This window comes from Peromyscus eremicus, chromosome 5 (genome assembly GCF_949786415.1).
Source record: "Peromyscus eremicus chromosome 5, PerEre_H2_v1, whole genome shotgun sequence".
NCBI lineage: Eukaryota > Metazoa > Chordata > Mammalia > Rodentia > Cricetidae > Peromyscus > Peromyscus eremicus.
In genome coordinates, this window is record NC_081420.1 from 86,955,167 (window position 1) to 86,966,112 (window position 10,946).

Sequence of the window (10,946 nt, forward strand, 5' to 3'; positions counted from 1 at the left end):
TTGAGGTTCCCTCCTTTCAGATGACTCTAGCTTATGTCAAGTTGACATAAAACTAGCCAGCACAACTGACCCCTTGTCAACTTGACACACACATCACCGTTAAGCCATAACTTTTCCATTTTTTTGTTCATCCCCAAGATCTAAGATTAGTAAATACAACAAATATAAAACATATTACAAACTTAAAAGTTCCACAGTCTTTACCACTTCAAACATTTTAAAAGTCCAAAGTCTCTTTTAAAACCAAAAATCCCTCCAGGCAGTGGTGGCACACACCTTTAATCCCAGCACTTGGGAGGCAGAGGCAGGTGGATCTCTAAGTCAGAGGCCAGCCTGGTCTACAGAGTGAGTTCCAGAATAGCCAAGGACACACAGAGAAACCCTGTGGGAAAAACAAAACAAACAAACCACCCTAAGATCTCTTTAAAAATTCAGTCTCTCAACTGTGGGCTCCTGTAAAATAAAAAATAAGTTAAATACTTTCTTACTTCAAGAGAGATGAACCAGAGCACAGTCACAATCTAAAAAACAAAACAAAACAAAACCATACTCCAACATTGTAAGTAATTCAGTGTCCAGTGTCTGGGATCCACTCATGATCTTCTGGGCTCCTCCAAAGGCCTTGGTTCAGTTCTCCACCTCTGCCGTCTGCAGCACACACAGCTCTAGGCTCAAGCTGCCTCCACTCCACTGCTGCTGCTGTTCTTGGTGGTCATCCCATGGTACTGGCATCTCCAAAATGCCGGGGTCTTTTGCTGCAAAAAGGATGCACTGTTACTACTGAGTGCCTCTCCTGGGCTCTCGTCAGGGACTGCAGCCCCGCCACACAGTGCCAGCCTCAGCTGCTCTCCAAGACCCCTTCACACCTGTAAAACCAGTACCACCTTGGTGATTCTTACACTACTAAGTTTGGCTGCCAGCATAAGGCACAGCCTTGGCCACCTCTGGAACACAGCTTTTGTGTGCTGACCCTGAGGAAATACCTTCCAGAAGACATCGCCTCAGTGATGCTGGCCTCTTCTTTTTTTTTTTTTTTTTTTTTTTTTTTTTTTTTTTTTTTTTTTTTTTTTTTAAAGATTTATTTTATTTATTATGTATACAGAAGAGGGCGCCAGATCTCATTACAGATGGTTGTGAGCCACCATGTGGTTGCTGGGAATTGAACTCAGGACCTCTGGAAGAGCAGTTGGTGCTCTTAACCTCTGAGCCATCTCTCCAGCCCCGCTGGCCTCTTCTTAATCGCAGCTGATTCTCTAGCCCCAGCTGTCCAGCATCCATTGTCCCAGCAAAGAGAAGGTTTTTCTTTAGTGGTTCTGACCTCTTGTTAATCACGGCTGACTCTTCAGTTCCAGCTGACCAGACACCATGGATTCTTTACACAAATGGCCTGGAAGAGTCTTTGCTTCCCTCTGAAACTTCACAAGCCAGGCCTTCACATCTTCACGACTTTCAGAACTCTTTTTTTTTTTTTTTTTTTTTTTTTTTTTTTTGGCTTTCAGAACTCTTATCTTCCAAGCTCCTACAGAACATCCCATTGAGGTCTCAATATTCATTGATTTTTCTAACCCAAAGTTCCAAAGTACTTCAATAATCCTCCTGAAACAACATGGTTAGATCTGCCACAGCAATACTGCGTTATCCTGGCACCAACTTGTCATAGTTAAGGTTTCTATCGCTGTGATGAAACACTGAGGTGGTATGAATGAAAATGACCCCCATAGGCTCATAGGGAGTGGCATTATTAGGAGGTGTGTGTAGCAGGCTTTCTTTGGGCCATCAGCCAGCTCCCAAATTATGACACAGAGACTTATTAATAGTTATGAATGCTCAGCCTTAGCTTATGCTTGTCCCACTAGCTCTTATAACTTGAATTAACCTGTTTTTCTTTGTCTACATTTTGCCTTGGGGCCTTTTACCTTTATTTCATTCTGTATGTCCTACTCTGTGTCTGGCTGGCGCCTGCCTGGCTGGCTGGCCTGGGCATCTCCCTTTCTTCCTCCCTCATTCTCTCCTTTCTCCTTCCCTGAGCCTAGATTCCTCTTCCTACTCATTCTCTCTGCCCGCTAGCCCTGCCTATCCCTCTCCTGCCTAGCTATTGGACATTCAGTTTTTTTATTAGACCAATCAGGTACCTTAGGCAGGCAAGGTGAAACAACACTACATCTTTATATAGTTAAACAAATGCAACACATCTTTGCATAGTTAAACAAATCTTCTACAACAGTGGTCCCCTTCCACGCATCCTTGCCATCATTCCTTGTCACTAACAATAGCCATTCTGACTAGGTGGAATTTTTGTTTTCATTTACTTGGTGGCTGTGGATATTGAGCATAAAAAATATTCATCAAGCATTTGTACTTCTCTTGAGAACTCTCTGTTTAGGTCCATGCTCTCTTTGTGATTGGGTCACAACATTGTTGATTTAAAGAGGCTTTCTGCTTCACTTCTGAAGCCTAATTTACTTAATGTCTCTGCTTCAGGTTTTAATAACATGTTTGCAGCACAAAAAGGCACACAGAAATGCAAGTGTCCCTTGGTGGCATGGTGAGGGTTCAGAGCCTGTCTAGCAATTTTCAGCTGGATAAAGAAAGAGGGAGATGCACATGAGCATGTGGTGGACAGAGGATGATTCCCCAACCCATCCATTTTTTTCTCCATCTGCCCACCCACCATCTATCTAACCCATGCATCCACCATCTGTTTATCCATCTTCAATCCATCATGTACCCATCCATCGACCCATTCATTCATTCACCCAGTCACTCACCAGCTTACCCATCCACTCATCCATCCATCCATCAACCTACCCATCCACTCACCCGTGTATCCATCTATCCACCTATCATCTACCATCTGTTCACCCATCTTCTATTCATCCTCCACCAATACTCCACTCACCCATTCTGTCTACCATCCACCCATTCAATCATACCTTTATTCATCCATCATTCCATCCACTTCTTTGTGTACACATTCATTTGTAACAAAGCATTCTCTCAGTGTATCATTGTTAGCAGACACCAGACACTTCTCATTTAGTCCCTACAGCTCTCTGAGGCAAGTATTGCCACTACTACTTCTTTGGACATGTTGGAAAACTGAGGCACAGTGACTTATTCAAAGCCATGTAGCTCCAACCATCAGTGCTAGGACCTGATCTCAGGCTTGCAGACCTTCCTATGCCAATGCCTGGGACTAGCCCCTTGGACCAACATTTGCTTAGGGGTGAAGTGGGTGACACCACCATTTGATTCAAGGTGTTTTACAGACCTACCCAACCAGCCTGTTTTTTTTCTTCTCAAAGAGCTAGAGTTTGGATTTGGAAAATCACCTAGGGAGTCCATCTGCATGTAGAATTTGGAAAGGTCAGTTTTGAGACTGGATTGGGGTGGTTAAAAAAGGAGTATGCAGCCGGGTGGTGGTGGCACATGCCTCTAATCCCAGCATTCAGGAGGTAGAGACAGATGGATCTCTGTGAGTATGAGGCCAGCCTGGTCTACAGAGCAACTTCCAGAAGAGCTAGGACTGCTACACAGAGAAAAACCCTGTCTTGAAAAGCAAAAACAAAACAAAACAAAACAAAAAAGGAGTATGCACTATCCATCAGAGTTTTGTACGGTCATGTCTGGGAACAAATCCACATTTCCTGTATTTACTGGAGCATTGTGTAGGATGAGAAAAGACCCAGGTCATCCACGACCCAGGGTACATTGCAAGGGACCAGCTGCTCAGGAAGTAAATCAGGAATGGCATTAAAAGGCATCCAGTAAAGTTGGTGTGGGAACCAGGTAGGAGACATCCTTGGATCCATTGTGTCTAAGTAAGATGAGAAGTGGGGAAAGAGCCATGATGCCCCTCCTCTTCCTCCCACTCCTCTTCTCTTTTTTCTCCTCCTCCTCTTCTTCCAAGAGGTGATCCTGCAGTAGGATTAGGCCTAAGGCTAGAGTTCACCATTATCATCACCACACCACCATCACCACCACCATCACCATCATCACCATTACTAACACTTCCACCACAATCATCACTACCATTACCAACACCACCATCACTACCATCATCACCATCACTAACACTTCCACCATAATCATCACTACCATCACCACCACCACCATCACCACCACCATCACCATCACTACCACCACTATCAACATCATTACTAACACCACCATCACCACTATCACCATCATTACCATCGTGTTAGCATGGAAACAACAGCAGATGCTATTGTTGGAGTAACTTTTGAAGGCCATGATTCCAGTCTCCCTGAAGCCATGTCCTACCACGCCCACTGTATGGACAGGAAAACAGACTTACAGAAATGAATAACTTTTCCTCAGTCACACAGATGTTGAAGAGCCAAGTCTGGATGTAAACTAGGGTTTAGAACTGGACGTAAACTAGGGTGTAAAACTGGATATAAACAAATCCTACACATCTGAACTTAAACATGTCAGCTGTGTTCATATTCTAGGGCGTGCTAACTAAGGCTGAGAGAGGGTATAGTCTGTACAGCCATGTTTGAGTATTTGACAAAGGCTTGCTCGTCCATGTGGGTGGCTTCTTGCTTCCCTTTCCTTCTTCCCAGAGAGGAAGAGCTAAGACACTGCCCTAAGCCACCTCCTTGTGCTTTCTTCAGCGGGGACCCGTCCATGACCGCCCCCTTTCTTCTGCCTTCAGTGGACTGCGCAAGCTAAAGCTGGTGCCAGTGAACTTTGGGCCCCTAAACAAGTCCCCCAGTAAGGTTGGTGTCCAGCCTCATCTGGGCAAGTCTGAGACGTGTGGCCATCAGTTCTGTAGTGTATACAATGAAGATGAGTGTAAGGAGTACACACAGAGGGTACGCTGACACAGCCGTGCCTCCTGTCCCTGCCTTCATCACAGCCTCCATGACACCAGGCTTCCCCTGGACCCATCTCCGTGGTAACAACCGGGACCACTGCTGACTCATTCCAGGTGGGTTGCACTTTTTGCTGTTGTTTTCCAAAGCCAATGAAATGTCAGAGTGTCTTACCACCAAAGGTGAAGCAATAAGGACAGATGTGACTATAGACACCTGGGCATGTGGGATCCATCACACTCTTGGACCCATATGCTACTTCACCTGTTCTGGGACTCTTTGACTCAGGATGCTTTACTCACCCCAAGCTGCCTCTGCCCTGCTTATGCTCCCTAAGTTCTCTTCGTGATCCAGACCTCCGTTCACACCCCGCCTCCTACAAACCACCCTCCGTGTTTGATTCTCCTCAGAGTACATATTCCCACAAAAACCTGCTGTCCAAGCATGAGCTCCCAGCCAGCCCTGTGCTCTCTGGGCACTCACATGCCATCCTGAGCCCCACCCACCTGTCCCCTGCTTCAGCCAGTGTCCATGGGAAGCCTCAGAACATGGCCTGACGACTCTCTGGGCAAGGTTCACGGTGTGCAGGGGAGTCCTCTGTCAAGCCCCCCCTCTGTTTCTTACTGGAGTTGATACAACTAGCGCATGAAAAACTGGTCCAACCTCCTCATACAGAGTCTGTCAATCTTATACCTTGGGTCAGGCCCCATAGACCCTGGTCAAAGCATCCTCAGATGGCAGAGTTGGTGGAATATCAGCAGCACCAGATAGCATTAAAGAACATGGACGGCTCAGTCAGTGTGTGCTTGTCATGAAAGCATTAGGATCTGAGTTCCGTTCCCAAGAATCTACATATAGATTCTCACACCTGTAACCCCAGCTCTGAGAGACAGAGACAGGGCATCCCTGGGGCTTGCTGGCCAGTAAGCCTAGCCTACGCACCAAGCTCCAGGCCCATGAGAGACCCTTTCTCAAAACAATGAGGTGAAAAGCTGAAAAAGTAACACCCAAGTTCTGTCTCTGGTTGTCTCATACATGTGAACACATGTGCACGTGCACTCGCACACAAATGTGCACCCACCTGGCACACACACACCACACAAAGCAAAACCAAACCAAACCAGCAAACACAAGAACACGGACAGAGTCTGCCCTCTGCCCCTTCCCTGGCATTTCAGGAGGGCTGGGTGATGCCCAAAGGAATTCCATCAAGTCCCCAGATGACTCCGCTACTGTCTTATCTGGGATCCTGTCAACAGGGCACTTCTGTCTGTCAGCAGAAAGTATGCCTAACGGTGGGCCTGTAGTCATTACAACAAACCCCACATTTGCATTTCCAAATGGGACACTCCAATGTCCTTCTTGAGACCTTCAGTGAGTCTCAGGTTTCACCTGGTTGGTTACAGCCGCACCCATCTTTCTTAGGCCTTCTTGGATGGGGATCCAGCTGCACCATGCACCCACACAGAACCCAGAGAGCACAGGCCTCCTAGCCCAGTTTCCCATCTGTAAAATAGGCCTGAGACACTGTCTCAAGCCTGAGGGAGATACCTGTAGATACTCCAAGTGCGGAGCGGAGGTTTTATGGGGCTCCGTTAGCTGGTGTACAGTCAAGACCGTGTTCCTCTGAACAAACCTCTCTGGCCTCTCCCTCTCAGTTGCTAGCTCCATTTCTGTCATGGTGAAAGATGGCCTTTCCTTGAGCAAGCTTCCACTCACCGCAGCCTCTCTGGTAACTTCCTGTACCCCCTCCCGCTGGCCTCTTCCTATGGGAATGGTTGCCAAGACAGGGTCCTCAGTGCTGCTGAGGAGACCCCCATCGCCAGGCCCTGGATGGCCAGGTGGAGAGGGTGGGTACCAGGATGTCTGCAGCTGGGGAGGCGGGGGAGGTGGAGGGACAAAGGGGCAAGAGGGGCTCATGAATAATCTGCTGACCTTTCCTCGGTGTGTTTGGGTGAGCCTAAGCCTGTTTACAGTGAGCCGCAGGGTGATTTTTCATCCTTCCAAATGGAACCAGGGTTATGTAAGCATTGAGACCTCGCCCGGGGAACACCTGCTCCAAGGGGCCCAACGGAGGGGGCCCAGGAGAGACGGTGCCCCCTGGTTGACTCATGATCAAGTTCATGATGGTGAAGCTGCTCTTCAGCCAGGAAGTGGCTGGGAAGGGCAGTGACTCTTCCTGGGGCTTAGATGGGACTGCTGTGAAGGGGCCAAGACCCACCGCACCCTGTCCTGAGCTCTACACAGGACAAAATCAGAACTCAGACTTGGATGCCTCAGATGGATGGCTGTCAGCAGCGTGCATGCGTGCATGCGTACGCGCATGCGCGCGCGCATATGGCCCTACATGGAGGCCAGAGGTCCACATCCACTCTCTCCTTCAGCCACTCTTCTTACTTCTGAGACAGTCTCTCACTAAGCCCGGAGCTGACCCATTCAGCTAGACCGACAGGACAGTGAGATCCGGACAGATCCGCCTGCCTGTCGCTGCTCTCCCAGTGTTGGGATTACAGATGCGTGCCGCCATGCTGGGCTGTTAACCTGGGTGCCCCATGTTGAGCTGTTCATGTGGGCGATGGGTATAAAATTCAGGTCCTCGTGTTTGTACAGACGGAGCCCTCTCCCAACCTCCTGTAGCTAGCTTATCTTTCAAAATCTGCCCAAGATGACTCTTTACAAGCTTATGTTTGCCTTGCCCAGAGCGAACGGAACATCATGTTTCTGAACACAGTGGCCAGGAAAGGAAGAGGTTCAATCAGAACACAGGGTGGAGACAGCCAGCCCTTCTGAGTTTCCGTAGTGCTTTACACAAGCCTTGGCGATTCTGGCGGACACGTTTGCCCCCGGGGGTATTTCCTTGCAGACTGGTCTTCCGTCTCGGGGTTTGTTGTGACTGCCTTATAAGATAAGCCGCTGTGGTGCCCCAAGGTGAGCACCCCACGTGAGTCCCGTGTTGCTATCACATGACATCACAAGCTGAGTAATCTATAAACAATAAAGATGGTTTCTCTTTCTCCAATTGTTCTGGATTCTGGGAAGTTCCTAGCTGGTTCTATCTAGTGGGGGGCCTGGTCTTGGCTTCCAAAATGGCACCTTAAGTGCTATGTCCTCGGGTGGCAGGAGGAATGACAGGAATAGACTGGACTCCCTCTCAAGTCCTAATCCCACCCACAAGGACACCTCTCTAATGACCTAGTCTCCTCCTTGGGGCCCCACCTCTTCATACTGTCACATGGCCAAATGTGAGTTTGGGGGATACACTAAATCACAACACTATGTGTCCAGATGGTCTGTTGGATTGGCAAGCTGAACCCACAAATGAATTGGTGTGTGGCTTAGCCCCACTTGGTAGAGGATGGGCATGTGATTCTGTCTCCACCATTCACCCACAGGAGCACAGCTGACAGTGATCGGGAATGCTGGCCTAGACAACACCAGGCCAGAAAGAAGGGAGGACACCTTCAAGCACCCCCTCCCCTAATTGTAGTGGGTAGCCATTCCAGCTTTGACCTGGAAGTACCACCCCCTTTGAGGTTCGGTAACTATCACGCCTACAAGGCGGGGCTGAGAGAGAACCCCTGAAGACCAGCTCTCTTGGTTCCTGGATCCTGGACACTGGAGGTAGACTGAGCAGAGTTCTCCAGAGAACACCGCCGGACTGCGCCACACCTTTCCCAGACCCTGTAACCTATCCCTTCACTTGTAAGTTATCCCACAAAATAAACCTCCCTTTTAACTACGTGAGTTGCCTTAATATTTAAACCAATACCTAATTTAGATAGAGTCCCTCTCAGGCGTTAATACTGTATTTTTATATGTATTTAAATGGTTGATGTTGTGCTCACCGAGCTGGGGGAGGCTTGTTATACTCCATGTAACCACTTCATATGAAAGGAGCTGTCAATCAGGGAGCACTGTCCTACCTATCATGGTGACCGGAGCTTGGCCTGCAGGGTCTCCTCAACCCCTCACACCCCCCTGGGGCAGGCACTGCTGTCCTCTGTCTTACACAGGGTGGAAGCCAGAGCTCCAAAACCCTAGTCCATTTTGTCTCAAGGCATGTGACCAGGGAGTGGAGGAGCTGGGTCTGTAACCAGCTACAGAACAGTGACTTCAGGGTTATGGTGATGGGCAGCACAGATTGTCAACATGACCAGATCTGGAATCACCCAGGAGGCAGGCCTTCAGGCACATCTGTGAGGGATTATTTAGATTAGTTTAGCCTCTGGCCAGGCCTGGGAGGGATTATCTTGATTATGTTAGTTAGATGAGAGGACCCATTGTAAAGAGGGGTAGGTGCTTGACTGAGTAAAAAAGAAAATGATCTGAGCTTCCTGACTGTGGATGCTATGTGGTCAGCTGCCCCCCACTCCTCCCACCACACCTTCCCCACCATGCTGGACTGTGGCCTCGAACAGTGAGCCCAGAGCAAGACCCTCCTTAAGTTGCTTTGTATTTAGTCAGGGATGGAGCCACCCACGTTTGGGATGGGTCTTCCTTTATCAGTTAAATCTCCCTGGAAGCAGCCTTGAAGACATGATGCGCCTCCCAGATGATTCTAAATCCAGTCAAGTGTACAGGGAAGAGGAACTATTACCCTGAGAAAACCTCTGGGACTGCTCAGCCTGCCACCAACCTCCCAATTCTGCGGCATCCTCAGGCTTCACAAAAACCACTGATCCAACGAGGCCCATTCTGCAGACCACAGATCAACAGGTTTTCTATGTACCTCTTGGTGCTGAGGGTGCGTGACTTCTCCCAGAGCTGTAGGATGGGAGAGGACTCCAGATGGTGTCCTGTGTGTGACCAGCTCTGATTTTAATTGCCCAAGGGCCTACCAGGTGTCATGGATCTCCTCTCTACCTAGCCTGTGTCTCTTTGGGGCCCTGGGCCCTGAGAGCTCCTTATTCCTTCTGTTGACAGCAGAATTGAGCTGTATGACTGTGTCTCTGTGTTGGCCATGCCAGCTCACACTGATTGCCATGGACAGACTGCTGGCGGTCCCGACGGTCTGTTCTCTCTGCCTTTCTTTGCAGCGGGACCCCTTTCTCACTCCCTAGGTTCCACGACACACGAGAATAAAGCTGACAATGGTCCAGCTTCTCTGGCAGTGAGGTAAGGCTTTGTGAGTGTCCTGGGAAGACTTTCAGGACCGTCATCCAGGATGGGTGACTGAGTTCCAGGGCAGCTGATGGGTGATGGATTGGTCACCTAGGATCCTTTTAGGAGAGTGCCCTGAATTGGAGGCCTGCCTACACTGAGTCTAGGTAGTACCATGTGACACAGGCACCCTCTGGGCTCAATTCAGGATGACCCGAAGATAGTCCCACTCTACAGATGCCTGAGGATAGCTGAGGCCCCAGCTGCAGCCATATCTGGCGCTCCTTCTCCCTCTCTAGATCATCTCCACAGTCCTCCCATGACTGGGGTCTAATGCCAGGTCTCCGACACATTCCCTCATACAGTTCTCTGTCACAATCTCTGCCTTCCTCCTGCTTCAACTGTGTGTATGCGATGGTGACTAAGTTGTCACTGTGGGGAAAAGAAAAGCCCATGGTAGAGCACAGAGTGCAAGGCAGGGAGGAGTCCAGGTCCCCAGGGGCTTTGTGGAGCCGAGCAACTGGCCCCAGATGCCCATCTCCAGTTACGACACAGGGAGAAGGTTCTAGATCACTGAAGCCACTGTTTCTTGGGGACTTTCTGTCACCTGCACTGCTTCTTATTCATAGTGTTGTGCTAGGTTTCCTTCATCTCCTGGGATCCTCAGAGGCTTGGGACCTTAGTACCTTGCCCAGGGCTGCTCAGCCAGAAGCCAGGCCTGACCTGAGTCACCCTGTCATGGTGGCTTTGGCGTTAATACTATCACCCTCCCTGCTCTAGTCCTTACGCCGACCTTGCTGGCCTGGCTAACAATGTCTCTGTCAGTTTGGGAAACCTCCTCATCCCTCTGCCCTAGAACTGGTACAGCGGTGGTGGAGTGGGTGGTAGTGGTAGTGAGTCACTGCCAGGCGCTAGCACCAGGGAACCTCAGCAGCCTGGGATGGGTAAGAGGCTGGAACAACCTGTCCAGCCAAACCAGAGCCAGTGTTAACCTGATGGGTTAAG

At 49.2% G+C, this 10,946-nt stretch overlaps 1 long non-coding RNA gene across 1 annotated transcript; it reads left to right on the forward strand.

Moving 5' to 3' along the window:
- The first annotated feature begins 7,881 nt into the window (after positions 1 to 7,881).
- Positions 7,882 to 8,580, forward strand: LOC131910635 (uncharacterized). The gene is made up of 2 exons (XR_009379183.1): positions 7,882 to 8,083; positions 8,234 to 8,580. It is a non-coding gene; the product is annotated as an uncharacterized LOC131910635 (long non-coding RNA).
- The last annotated feature ends 2,366 nt before the right edge of the window (positions 8,581 to 10,946 follow it).